At 41.1% G+C, this 12,085-nt stretch overlaps 1 pseudogene; it reads right to left on the bottom strand.

The window, feature by feature from the left end:
- LOC142180874 (F-box/LRR-repeat protein At5g63520-like) overlaps positions 1-12,085 on the bottom strand; it is a 46,997-nt pseudogene that overhangs the window by 13,954 nt on the left and 20,958 nt on the right.

The following is a 12,085-nucleotide window of genomic DNA, read 5'->3' as shown; positions in this document are numbered from 1 at the left end:
TGTCCTCACGAAACCAGAGGTAACACTCACCACATTCGCTGAAGGAGTCGTGAAAGATACAAAGTTCCAGGTGGTAGATATGGAGATGGCTTACAACATGATTCTTGGGAGACCATGGATCCACGAAATGGATGTTGTTCCTTCAACCTTGCATCAAGTTATTAAATTTCCATCGCCATGGGGAATCTGTCAAATTCGTGGAGATCAACATACAGCCAGGGCTATCAACTCTGTTGTAGATACAAGCACAAGAAATGAAGGTAAATTACAATCACAGAAGGCAGTTAAGGTCACCACAACACAAACCTCAACTGAACAAGGGCAAACAGATGTAGATTCAAGGCCTGATACCATTCAAGAACCAAAAGAGAATGAAAATATCAAAACAACAATAGAGGAATTAGAGCCTGTCGTGTTATTTGCTCAATGGCCTGATAAAAAAGTCTATGTTGGAGCTAATCTTAGCCAAGGTATGAGAGGTAAGATAATTGAATTTTTGAAAACTAACGTGGATTGCTTTTCTTGGTCCCACTATGACATGACAGGAATACTCCCGGAGGTGATGACCCATAAACTAAATGAAGATCCATCATACCCTCCTGTCAAGAAAAAGAAAAGAAAGCAAGGAACTTTCAAGCATCAGGTGATTCAGGAAGAAGTCCAAAAATTGCTAAAACTTGGTTCCATTCGTGAGGTAAAATATCCTAATTGGTTAGCTAACACTGTTGTAGTTCCAAAGAAGAACGGTAAGTGGCGGGTTGTGTAGATTACACAGATCTTAATAAAGCCTACCCTAAAGATTCTTTTCCACTATCACACATAGATCAATTGATTGATGCAACTGCAGGTCACGAACTATTAAGTTTTTTTAGATGCATATTCAGATTATAATCAGATTAAAATGGATCTGGGAGATGAAGAAAAAACTTCATTCATAACAGACAGGGGAACTTACTGTTATAAAGTAATGCCCTTTGGTCTAAAGAATGCAGGTGCAACGTATTAGAGGTTAGTTATCAAAATGTTTCAAGAGAATTTAGGAAAGACTATGGAGGTATATATAGATAATATGCTTGTTAAAACTCAGTATTCAAAAGATCACATATCACACTTATCTGACACATTTTCAATTTTGCGCAAATTCAATATGAAGTTAAATCCCGAAAAATGTGCGTTTGGCGTTGCATCAGGCAAGTTTTTGGGTTTTCTCGTTTCTAACCGTGGTATTGAAGTAAATCCTGCACAGATCAAGGCCATTGAGGAAATCCCTGATATACTTTCAAACAAGAAAGAAGTTCAAAGATTAACAGGGAGAATTGCAGCCTTGGGAAGATTCATTTCTAAATCATCAGAGAAGTGTTTTAAATTCTTCTCAGCCCTTAAGAAGCAGGATCATTTCGAATGGAATGAGGAATGTCAACAGGCGCTCAGGAATTTGAAAACGTATTTATCAAATCCACCTTTGCTGGAAAAACCAAAGGCTGGGGAAAGACTACTCATTTACCTTGCTGTTTTGGAAGTTGCGGTAAGCGTTGTTTTGGTCCGAGAAAAACAAGGTAAACAATCCCCTATCTACTATGTTAGTAAATCTTTGTTAGATGCGGAGACATAGTATCCTCAGTTAGAAAAACTTGCACTTGTATTAATCATGACATCTAGAAAGTTAAGACCTTACTTTCAGTGTCATCCTATCGTCGTAGTAACTACCTACCCTTTACGTAATATATTACATAAGCATGAGCTATCAGGTAGGTTAGCTAAGTGGGCAATAGAGTTAAGTGAATACGAAATCACATACCAACCTAGAACTGCTATAAAATCACAAGTGTTAGCTGATTTCGTGGCCAATTTTAGCCAAAAGATGCAATTAGAAGCAGAAAAAGAATTACAGGTATTCAATGGGGCTAACCTGGGAACTTGAACTTTATTCACTGATGGCTCATCTAATGTAAAAGGTGCAGGTTTAGGGATTGTCTTGGTACCACCTATGGGTGAGACCATTCGACAAGCTATTAAATGTCACTCCATAACTAATAATGAAGCGGAGTGTGAGGCTATGATTGCAGGTCTAGAATTGGCACGAGAGCTTGGCATAAATCAGATTATAATTAAAAGTGATTCGCAACTCGTGGTTAATCAAATGTTGGGGACTTATACAGCTAGGGAAGCAAGGATGAAACAATACTTAGAAAAGGTACGGGAATTGATAAAGCAATTTCAAACCTGGAATATCATATGCCGATTCGGTGTACCAAAGGAGATCATGTATGATAATGGCTGTCACACCTCCTTTTTACGCACCCGCGAGGGCGCAAGGGAGTTTTTTCCAATTAAAGGACAATCGAAACGGGATTTATTTATTTATTTCAGAGTCGCCACTTGGGAGATTTTAGGGTGTCCCAAGTCACCAATTTTAATCCCGAATCGAGGAAAAGAATGACTCCATATTACAGTCTGCGTGCCAGAAATCCGGATAAGGAATTCTGTTAACCCGGGAGAAGGTGTTAGGCATTCCCGAGTTCCGTGGTTCTAGCACGGTCGCTCAACTGTTATATTTGGCTTGATTATCTGATTTTATACATGTTAAAACCTATGTGCAAGTATAAACTCTTGACCGCTTTTATTATTATTATTTTACGAGAATTGCAACGTCGTGAAAATATATCTCGAACCACGTTACATCAATGCACCCGTGGTTATTGACATATCTCGACTCGGTTGAGATTTGGATTTGGGTCACATAAATGTGCACCCGAATTAAGAAAAATAAATTATTAAGACGCGCCTAAAGCAACTAACGTATTGTTATTTTGGGGAAGGCCGTGAAATTTGCTAAACGGCATGTCCCGAATTCTAAGTATTTTTAATATATATACATTTAGAGGGCCCCGCAGCTTCTACATTTTGTTTGTCGAGGCTCGTCTCATTTATTATTAAAAGGAATTTACAACGTCATGGAAATGCATCTCGGGCCACACCATAATTAATATACCCGTGATTAGAGACACATTTCGATTCCGTTGAGATTTAGATTTGGGTCACATAAATGTGCACCCGAGTTTAGGAAAATTAAATTATTAAAGGTGCGCCTAAAGCAACTAGCGCATTATTATTTTGGGTAGGGCCGTGAAATTTGCTAAAACGGCCCGTCCCGGAATCTAAGTATTTAATATATACATTTAGAGGGCCCCGCAGCTTATGCATTTTTATTTGGAGAGGCTCGTCTCATTTTTATTTTTAAGGATAAACCTACAGTGACTACATTTCTCTATTAAGTTCGTCTCTAAAGAAAATCCTAATTTATTAATCAAACAATGGAAGCTAGTAGGATACACGGCTAATGAAGAGTATCTCGAGCTTGACGAATTATAATTAAACATGAACTTACCTTTAGAACTAACCCATATGGTAAATAACAGAACAATGACTAAGAAAATTATGATAGAACTTATTAAATCAATCCGACTACCAATTCGGCGAGCTAGTCACGAACATGAAGACTTTTGTACAACTTTCGTCTAGCATGCCAATTTAAGATAGCAGTAACGTAAGCACAAAACTAAAACTCAACAGATTTAAACAAGATCTTCAACATAACATTTATTCAAGCTCGGACACTACAGTGACCGATAGCAACTCAAACAAAGATTAGAAAACGAACCTCGACAACCTCAGAACGACAAACACGACTCCGACGGAACTCAAATCGGACCTCACTGAACAACGACGACCTCGATGGAAGCAGAGAGCTCGGCCAAAACTATCAACGCACGAGATATCGGCTGCTGCTGGATTTTCTCGACGCAGCAGGTATGTGAAGATAAGCAGAAAGGGTCGTTCGGATATGAGGAGGAAACAGGTTCTAGAGGGTCGTTTGGGCAGTGGTTAATGGCTGGAGCTCGGACGTGAGAGAGTGGTTGGTTTTGGGTTATGGTCGCCGGACGTGATGGAGAGCTTGACAATGCAGCAACAGCTGCTCGAGTTTCGGCGAGGGGGCAGTGACGACGCGATGGAAGGAGCTGGGTTGGGCGGTTGTCGACGGGCCTGTTTGGTGGTCTGTTTGGTGCTGGTGTTTGGGTGGTGGTGTTGGGCAGAGGTCGACGGAGGGAGGTGGTTTCGTTCACTGCTGGGGACGCGACAGTAGTGGTAGGTTTCACGGTGGTTTTGGGTTAGGGTTGAGGGTAGTTTTCGGACATGGTGTTTGGGTCGTTGGTTGGACAGTGATGACGAGGGGGGGAGCTGGAGGTTGACGGTGGTTTTGGGGTTGTTGATGGAGGTGGAACGATGGTGGCGATGGAGGAATCTGGAATGGTTTCAATGGAGGGAGCGTTAGGGTTTTGTTCTTCTCCCTTTGGAGAAGATGAACAGTGGTCGACGGAGAAACTGGACGAGATGGAGGGAGTGGCTTGCGACGGAGTTTGAGAGGAGACGGGATGGTTTGGTGGTGGTGTTTACTGGTGAGAGGATCGTGGGTTTTGACGTGAGCTAGGGTTTTCCTGTTCTTCTTCTCTTGAAGAAGATCAACAGTAGTCCCTAGTTTTTTCAAAAATCTGTGCGTCCTCCCCTTTCAAAAAAAAGTCCTCCGTGTTTTGTAATGGGTTTGCCCAAAAAAATGAGCCCACGCGTGGTGGGGTTCGAGATTTGTGTCCCCCACGTGTGGTGGGGTTCCCCATGTGTCATGGACTCGGTTTATTATGGGCTAGGTCCGAAATTAGGCCTAAAAGCGGGTAATTTGAACCCGAATATTATTCTTTTGCCCGGACCCGATTAAGAACACAACGTTGTTCGACTAATCCTATGTAAGCAAAATAACTACAAAAAATAAGACTAATATTTAAACAAAACTATATATTTTTTAATATATTTTTCAAGATTTAAAATAGCTACAAAGCATTAATAAAACTATTTTTTTTGTAATTTTCGTTTTTAAATAAGGATAAAATATAAAGTAATATTTTTGTATTTTTAAGAAATTAAAATGACTACAAAACATTAATAAAACTATATTTTTTGGTTATTTTCGAAATTATATAAAGTACAAAAATAAAGTGCAATTTTTGTATTTTTTCAAGTTTATGAGAAATACATAAACTAAAATTTATATATATATTTTTTGTGATTTTTTTTCTTTTTGCAACGAAATAAAGTAAAAATAGTTAAAATGGCTATATTAGACCCAATTACATATTTATGCTAAAAAAATGTGAAAATCCTTGGGGAGGGTCAAAAATCACGTGCTTACAGCTGCCCCTCTTTGACTGGAAACACGAAGAGTTTTCCGACAAAGAACGACTAGACGTGTTTTTGACCCGACCATTATTTTGAGGGACTACACTGAGGAAAGGGAGGGAATGTGACCGAGCCCTGGTATCTGAGCTGCCTACATATCCTTGGTTATACAGGAATCAGGCCACGTGTAGTTCGGAAAATGCGAGAGATGGTAAAGTGTACCGAGGTGAAGAGCCGATCGAGGTGCCGTTCCGTTGAGGTTCCGGTCCGTGGTCCTGTCATTACATCAAAAATGATAACTGAAAAAGATTAACTAAACCTATCAGCTAATAGTTACAAGGATTCCTATCTTTAAGTTTTCTGAAACTTGGTCTTGAGTCTTGAATGGTGCCTCATACAGACTTTGGATTTGAACCTTGATACTTGCTAGTTGTAGGCGCTAGTTCTTGAGCAGACCACATCTGTTCTCCACTTCCGTAATTTGGGTTCTTTTTCTTTTCCTTTTTTCTCTTTTTTTTTTCTTGTTTTTGTTTTTGTGACCAGCTTCTGTTGATCATCCCAGACTGTCGATTCGCATTCTTGAGGCGAGCTTCTAACTTGGATTGAATGCTGGGCATTTCTGTTGTAACCTTCTGCTTTCCAGTGGGTCACTGCTTGATCTTGAAAAATGTTTCTCCGTTCTACAGGCGGACTCCTGACTTCTTCGATCTTTGACATACCACAAACTCCGTTCTACAGGCGGGTCCCTGACAACCAAAATAAACAAAACAAACAAAATTTCCTAACTCAGTTTGTACTGGGAAGATTTGTGAGTCGTTAGCAAAATTGTAACTCACTTACACTACTGATGCAATGATGAGAGTAAACTAAAGACTAGGCTAGGATGTGCATCTCCTATGAGTAAAACCAAAACTCTTGCTAGCAAATGTGTCTGCTAAAATAAAAACCTCAATGACTCAAACTAGAAAGTGTGTCTTCTATGGTTGAATCGGAATGAGCTAAACTAGGAAGTGCGTCTCCTAAGGGTGAAAACTTCAGTGACTAGAACTAGGAAGTGCGTCTCCTATGAATAAAATCTCGATTAGGAAGTGCGTCTCCTACGGGTAAACTTCAAAAACTGGACTAGGAATTGTGTCTCCTATGGTCGAACTTAAAATGAATCAAACTAGGAAGTGCATCTCCTAGGAGTGAAATCTCAATTCCGGAAGTGCGTCTCCTGAAATAAAATATAATCTAAAAAGCCAAACTAGGGAGTGCGTCTCCTAAAGCAAAAGTATAACCTGAGCGAACCAGACTAGGAAGTGTGTCTCCTAATAATGAAAACTTAATTCAGGAAGTGCGTTTCCTGTGCATGGAATTAAACTTAGGAAGTGCGTCTCCTAGGGGTAAAATAGTCTCAGGAAGTGCGTCTCCTATGGGTGAAACCTCAATGATTTTGAACTAGGAAGTGCGTCTCCTATGAATGAAAATAATTTAGGAAGTGCGTCTCCTATGCGTGAAATCTTAATTTAGGAAGTGTGTCTCCTATGGGGTAAAAGTAAACTTTAAGGAAGTGCGTCTCCTATTGGGTACAATAAACTTAGGAAGTGCGTCTCCTATTGGTAGAACTGAACTTAGGAAGTGCGTCTCCTATGGTAAAACTGAACTTAGGAAGTGCGTCTCCTATGGTAAAACTGAACTTAGGAAGTGTGTCTCCTATGGTAAAACTGAACTTAGGAAGTGCGTCTCCTATGGTGAAACTACTTAGGATGTGCGTCTCCTTAGGAAGTGCGTCTCCTATTGGTGAAACTGAACTTAGGAAGTGTGTCTCCTGCTGGTGAAACTACTTAGGATGTGCGTCTCCTATTGGTGAAACTGAACTTAGGAAGTGCGTCTCCTGCTGGTGAAACTACTTAGGATGTGCGTCTCCTTAGGAAGTGCGTCTCCTATTGGTACAATGGATCTAGGAAGTGCGTCTCCTATTGGTAAAACTTAACTTAGGAAGTGCGTCTCCTATCGGTGAAACTCAACTTAGGAAGTGCGTCTCCTATTGGTACAATGGATCTAGGAAGTGCGTCTCCTATTGGTAAAACTTAACTTAGGAAGTGCGTCTCCTATTGGTGAAACTTTTTAGGAAGTGCGTCTCCTTTGGTAAAAACTGAACTTAGGAAGTGCGTCTCCTATGGGTAGAACTGAACTTAGGAAGTGCGTCTCCTATCGGTAGAACTGAAACAAACTTAGGAGGAAATGCATCTCCTATGGGTGAAACTAAAACCAACTTAGGAGGAAATGCATCTCCTATGGGTGAAACTAAAACCAACTTAGGAGGAAATGCATCTCCTATGGGTGCAACTAAAACCAACTTAGGAGGAAATGCATCTCCTATGGATGAAACTAAAACAAACTTAGGAGGAAATGCATCTCCTATGAATGAAACTAAAACAAACTTAGGAGGAAATGCATCTCCTATGAATGAAACTAAAACAAACTTAGGTGGAAATGCATCTCCTATGAATGAAACTAAAACAAACTTAGGAGGAAATGCATCTCCTATGAGTGCAACTAAAACAAACTTAGGAGGAAATGCATCTCCTATGGATGAAACTAAAACAAACTTAGGAGGAAATGCATCTCCTTTGGATGAAACTAAAACAAACTTAGGAGGAAATGCATCTCCTATGGATAAAGACGTGGAATGTATTCCCTTGTTATACAGGTGGGCGCCTAAAATATGAAATGCACAGACAAAAGTATTCCTCTCGTTATTCAGGTTGGCACCTGTCTAAACTAAGACATAAAAGTATTCCTCTCGTTATTCAGGTGGGCGCCTGGTGGTAAAGATATGAAAAATGATATGCCCGCATTATACTGGTGGGTGACCTAGAACAGAAATGAAAAGACAGAAATGTATTCCCGCATTATACTGGTGGGTGACCCAGAACAAAAATGAAAAGACAGAAATGTATTCCTCTCGTTATTCAGGTGGGCGCCTGTCTTCAACAGTAACTTTGACAATAAGATCCTATTTGAGGGCGGATGATCCCAACATATCCTGTTTGAGGGCGGATGAACCCGACATATCCTGTTTGAGGGCGGATGAACCCAGGATGAACCCGACATATCCTATTTGAGGGCGGATGAACCCGACATATCCTATTCAAGGGCGGATGAACCCGACATATCCTATTCGAGGGCGGATGAACCCGACATATCCTATTCGAGGGCGGATGAACCCGACATATCCTATTCGAGGGCGGATGAACCCGACATATCCTATTCGAGGGAGGATGAACCCGACATATCCTATTCGAGGGCGGATGAACCCGACATATCCTATTCGAGGGCGGATGAACCCGACATATCCTATTCGAGGGCGGATGAACCCGACATATCCTATTCGAGGGCGGATGAACCCGACATATCCTATTCGAGGGCGGATGGACCCGACATATCCTATTCGAGGGCGGATGAACCCGACATATCCTATTCGAGGGCGGATGAACCCGACATATCCTATTCGAGGGCGGATGAACCCGACATATCCTATTCGAGGGCGGATGAACCCGACATATCCTATTCGAGGGCGGATAAACCCGACATATCCTATTCAAGGGCGGATGAACCCGACATATCCTATTCAAGGGCGGATGAACCCGACATATCCTTAAGACTTGAAAATATCTTACCTGGAAAACTTGGTGGGGATTATTTACTTACCTGTTGGGGGGTAAAATGTTATCAGCCGGGGGTACCTGACTTCCAGAAAATTTTCTAAATGGAAGGAAAATTTTCTGCCCCAATTTGATAATATCCCTTGTGGCATGCATTTCTGGCATCAATGCCCTTTCCGTTACCTGCTTCAAATCAAACAAAATTTTGTTAGTTTAAAACATGGTGGTTGGTTGTGATACTCCTACTGGGATGACTTTCCCTTTCTCCTTCATTGCTCCGCGCTCCTCAACTTGTTGGGGATGATATTATTTGCTGAGGATAATCCCTTTCTGCTGGGGATATCCCTCTTCTTTTGTGGCATAGCTCGAAAACTGGCATTTCCCCGATCTTTTAGTCTAGTATGGATTTCGCCAAATCATGCTCACTACTCTCCTTGCTCTGTTTATGGGCCTTGGCCTTGAGGTTTATAACCTTGGTTTTGGCAAGGATATCCCTCTTGACGCTCGTCAATCCTTTTGTCAATTCCCTTTGCTGGGGATATCTTTATTGACACTGGCCTCGCGCTTGTTCCTCGCTGACTATACCATTTGGATGTACTAGTCAGATCTCATCTTGGAAAGCTGATGGCATATTTTGAAGTCATTTCATACTTGTTCTGACCAGACAGACTCAATTGGGGATTTTCCTATGAAAGAAAAAGATAAAAGGGACCAGAATAAAAGGACAAAGGAAAAAGATGACTCTTTAACAAAAGAAACTATAAATAAAAACCTATCAAATGCAGATACCGACTTTAATGGTCATGACATGCATATGTGGCCTATCCTCCGCCGTCAATCAGCTTCCAAGATCTTCAATTGGCAATTACCCATCTGATTCTCAATCCTATTCGACTTGTAGTGCCCGAAGGGTTTTCACTATCAAGTCTCTCTCATTTTTTGGTTCTTCTCTCAGCTTTCATCGCCTTATGGTGCCTGTGAATGTTTTCACCGATAAGACTCTCTCATTTGCATCACTTTCCGGCTGGGGATTTGGAGTGTTGCCAGTATGACTCTCTCTGCTGGAGATTAGAGTCATTTCTGCTGTGGAACAGAATGTTATGTTTGCCGGTAAGACTCTCGTTTGTCTGACTTGGCATTTTGTTGAAAACTGATCAGAAGGTCTTTCTTTGGACCGTAATGTAGGTTTTGGATAGGCTAGAAAGAAAGGGTATGAAAAGCTCAAAAAATACATTAATTTTGGGTTATTAGTACAACCTTCGGAATTAGATTTATTTACCACAAACGCAACTTTTGCCCCAGTTTCTTGCTTGGGGATATTTTAATTGATTTTTTTTTCATTTTTCAAAACTATGACCGAGCCGTGAAGCGCCTACGTATCCTCTTTGAGGAATCAGGTCAAACGTAGTTCCCAATTCCTCTGTTTCATTTGACTTTCTTTTGTTTTCGTTATCATTTTCTTTTTTTCATCTCTCCTTTCTTTTCGTCGTTTTTTTTTCTTTTCTTTCTTTTTTTTTTCCATGTTCGTATCTTCTAGTCGTTGTTACTGATTCCGAACGAGGGGTATGAAAGAAAACAAAATAGGCTCAAAGGGTTAACGAAGGATAAAGTGTTTAGGTAGCAGAACAAAATGCCTTCGTCATTCCAGTCTTCAAAACATGCCAAGTGCAAACAACACAATTAAATTTGTAGTCTCTTCTGATGGTGCTGGACTTGACAATTATGTTAAACGTTTTATTTTTTTCTTTGTCATTTCTAAAAGCACCGTTGGGTGACACTCTCACCCTCATTATCTTGAACGGCCCTCATGCCAATTTGGTGAATCTTGCTTTTAACGGTTTTTCTTTGTGTTTCACTTGCTCCTAGTTCCACATGACTCGGGCTCTAAATAATCTCAAACCGTTCTTATTTCCTTTAAATGGTCTGATCACCTTTTCGGGGTTTTATGATTAACTTTAAATGCTAGGCCCAAACTGTGCACGCATGTCATGTCACTAGAATCGGCGTTGAATAAAAATGATAAAATGACTAAACAGAAAGATGACTGGGAATAATCCAAGACTGAATTTTTTTGCATTGGACTGAACAAATGGTTTTAAAAACAAAGCAAACCGGAATAAAATCCTAAACAACTTGGACAAAACTTAAACAAACCGCTATGACAAAACGGAAAGATAAGCGGAAAGATATTGACACAAAACAAATCCGAATTACAGTCCTAATAATCCGAACAACGGAAATGACAACAAAATAGACCATCAAAGATCCTCTCCGGTTGACCCAAAATGGAGTGTCTTTCCAACTATCCAAGCACGGCATCTCCAGTTGACCCAAAATGGAGTATCTTCCAACTGCAAAGCATGACATTTTAGCCATTGAGCTCTATATCAACATTGCCAAGACCATCCCCAACTTCAGTATTATCAACATCAATCAACAAGTTCTCAAGATGATTCGCCTGCTCCCTGTCACTGTCGTCGATCACAATTGCCCCTTCCTGAATCATTCTTTCGATTTCCTTTTTCAAAGAACGACAGTCTTCAATGCTATGTCCTTGGACATTAGAGTGGTACATGCATCGTACAGCAGGATTGAACCCTTTTGCATATGGATCTGGAGTATAGCCAAGGAGCGGCTCAATCAGTCCTGAAAGCCTTAGCTTTTCAAACAAACTTGCGTAGGACTCCCCAATTGGCGTGAAATTGTTTCCTTGCCTTTGTTTTCCCCCATGCCCCTGTTTTCTAGGGTCGTTGGGTGCTTGGAAACGATGTGAAGGCAAGAATGCATTACGTGGTGTTGGCTCTCGCCAGCGGGGGTGACCTGATGGTTGACCCTGCGACCGGACCTTGTTTGGAGGATAATATTGAGGCGGATTATATGGAGCTCGGGGGCAGGCTTGGGCATGATAGGCTGAAAAAAGTGGCTCTAATGGTGGGTAGTAGGGTTGTGGAAGGTTGTATGGAGTGCGTGGATAATTTGGATGACTGGGTTTGGGCTGGTAGTGAGATGAAGGACCTCTGAATTTGGACCCAGTACCTGCTTCGACTGATGCGACCTCGCGCGCACCTCCCATGCCGCTCTGAATAGCCTGGGTCGTTGCCTAGAGCGCTGAGTAATTTAGGATCTTGTTAGACCTTAGGCCCTCCTCTATCATGACCCCTATCTTTACCACTTCATTGAAGGATTTCCCAACCGTTGTCACCAAG

This window comes from Nicotiana tabacum, chromosome 5 (assembly GCF_000715075.1).
Source record: "Nicotiana tabacum cultivar K326 chromosome 5, ASM71507v2, whole genome shotgun sequence".
In the NCBI taxonomy this organism is placed as follows: Eukaryota; Viridiplantae; Streptophyta; class Magnoliopsida; order Solanales; family Solanaceae; genus Nicotiana; species Nicotiana tabacum.
This window is presented reverse-complemented; position numbering and strand designations above follow the sequence as displayed.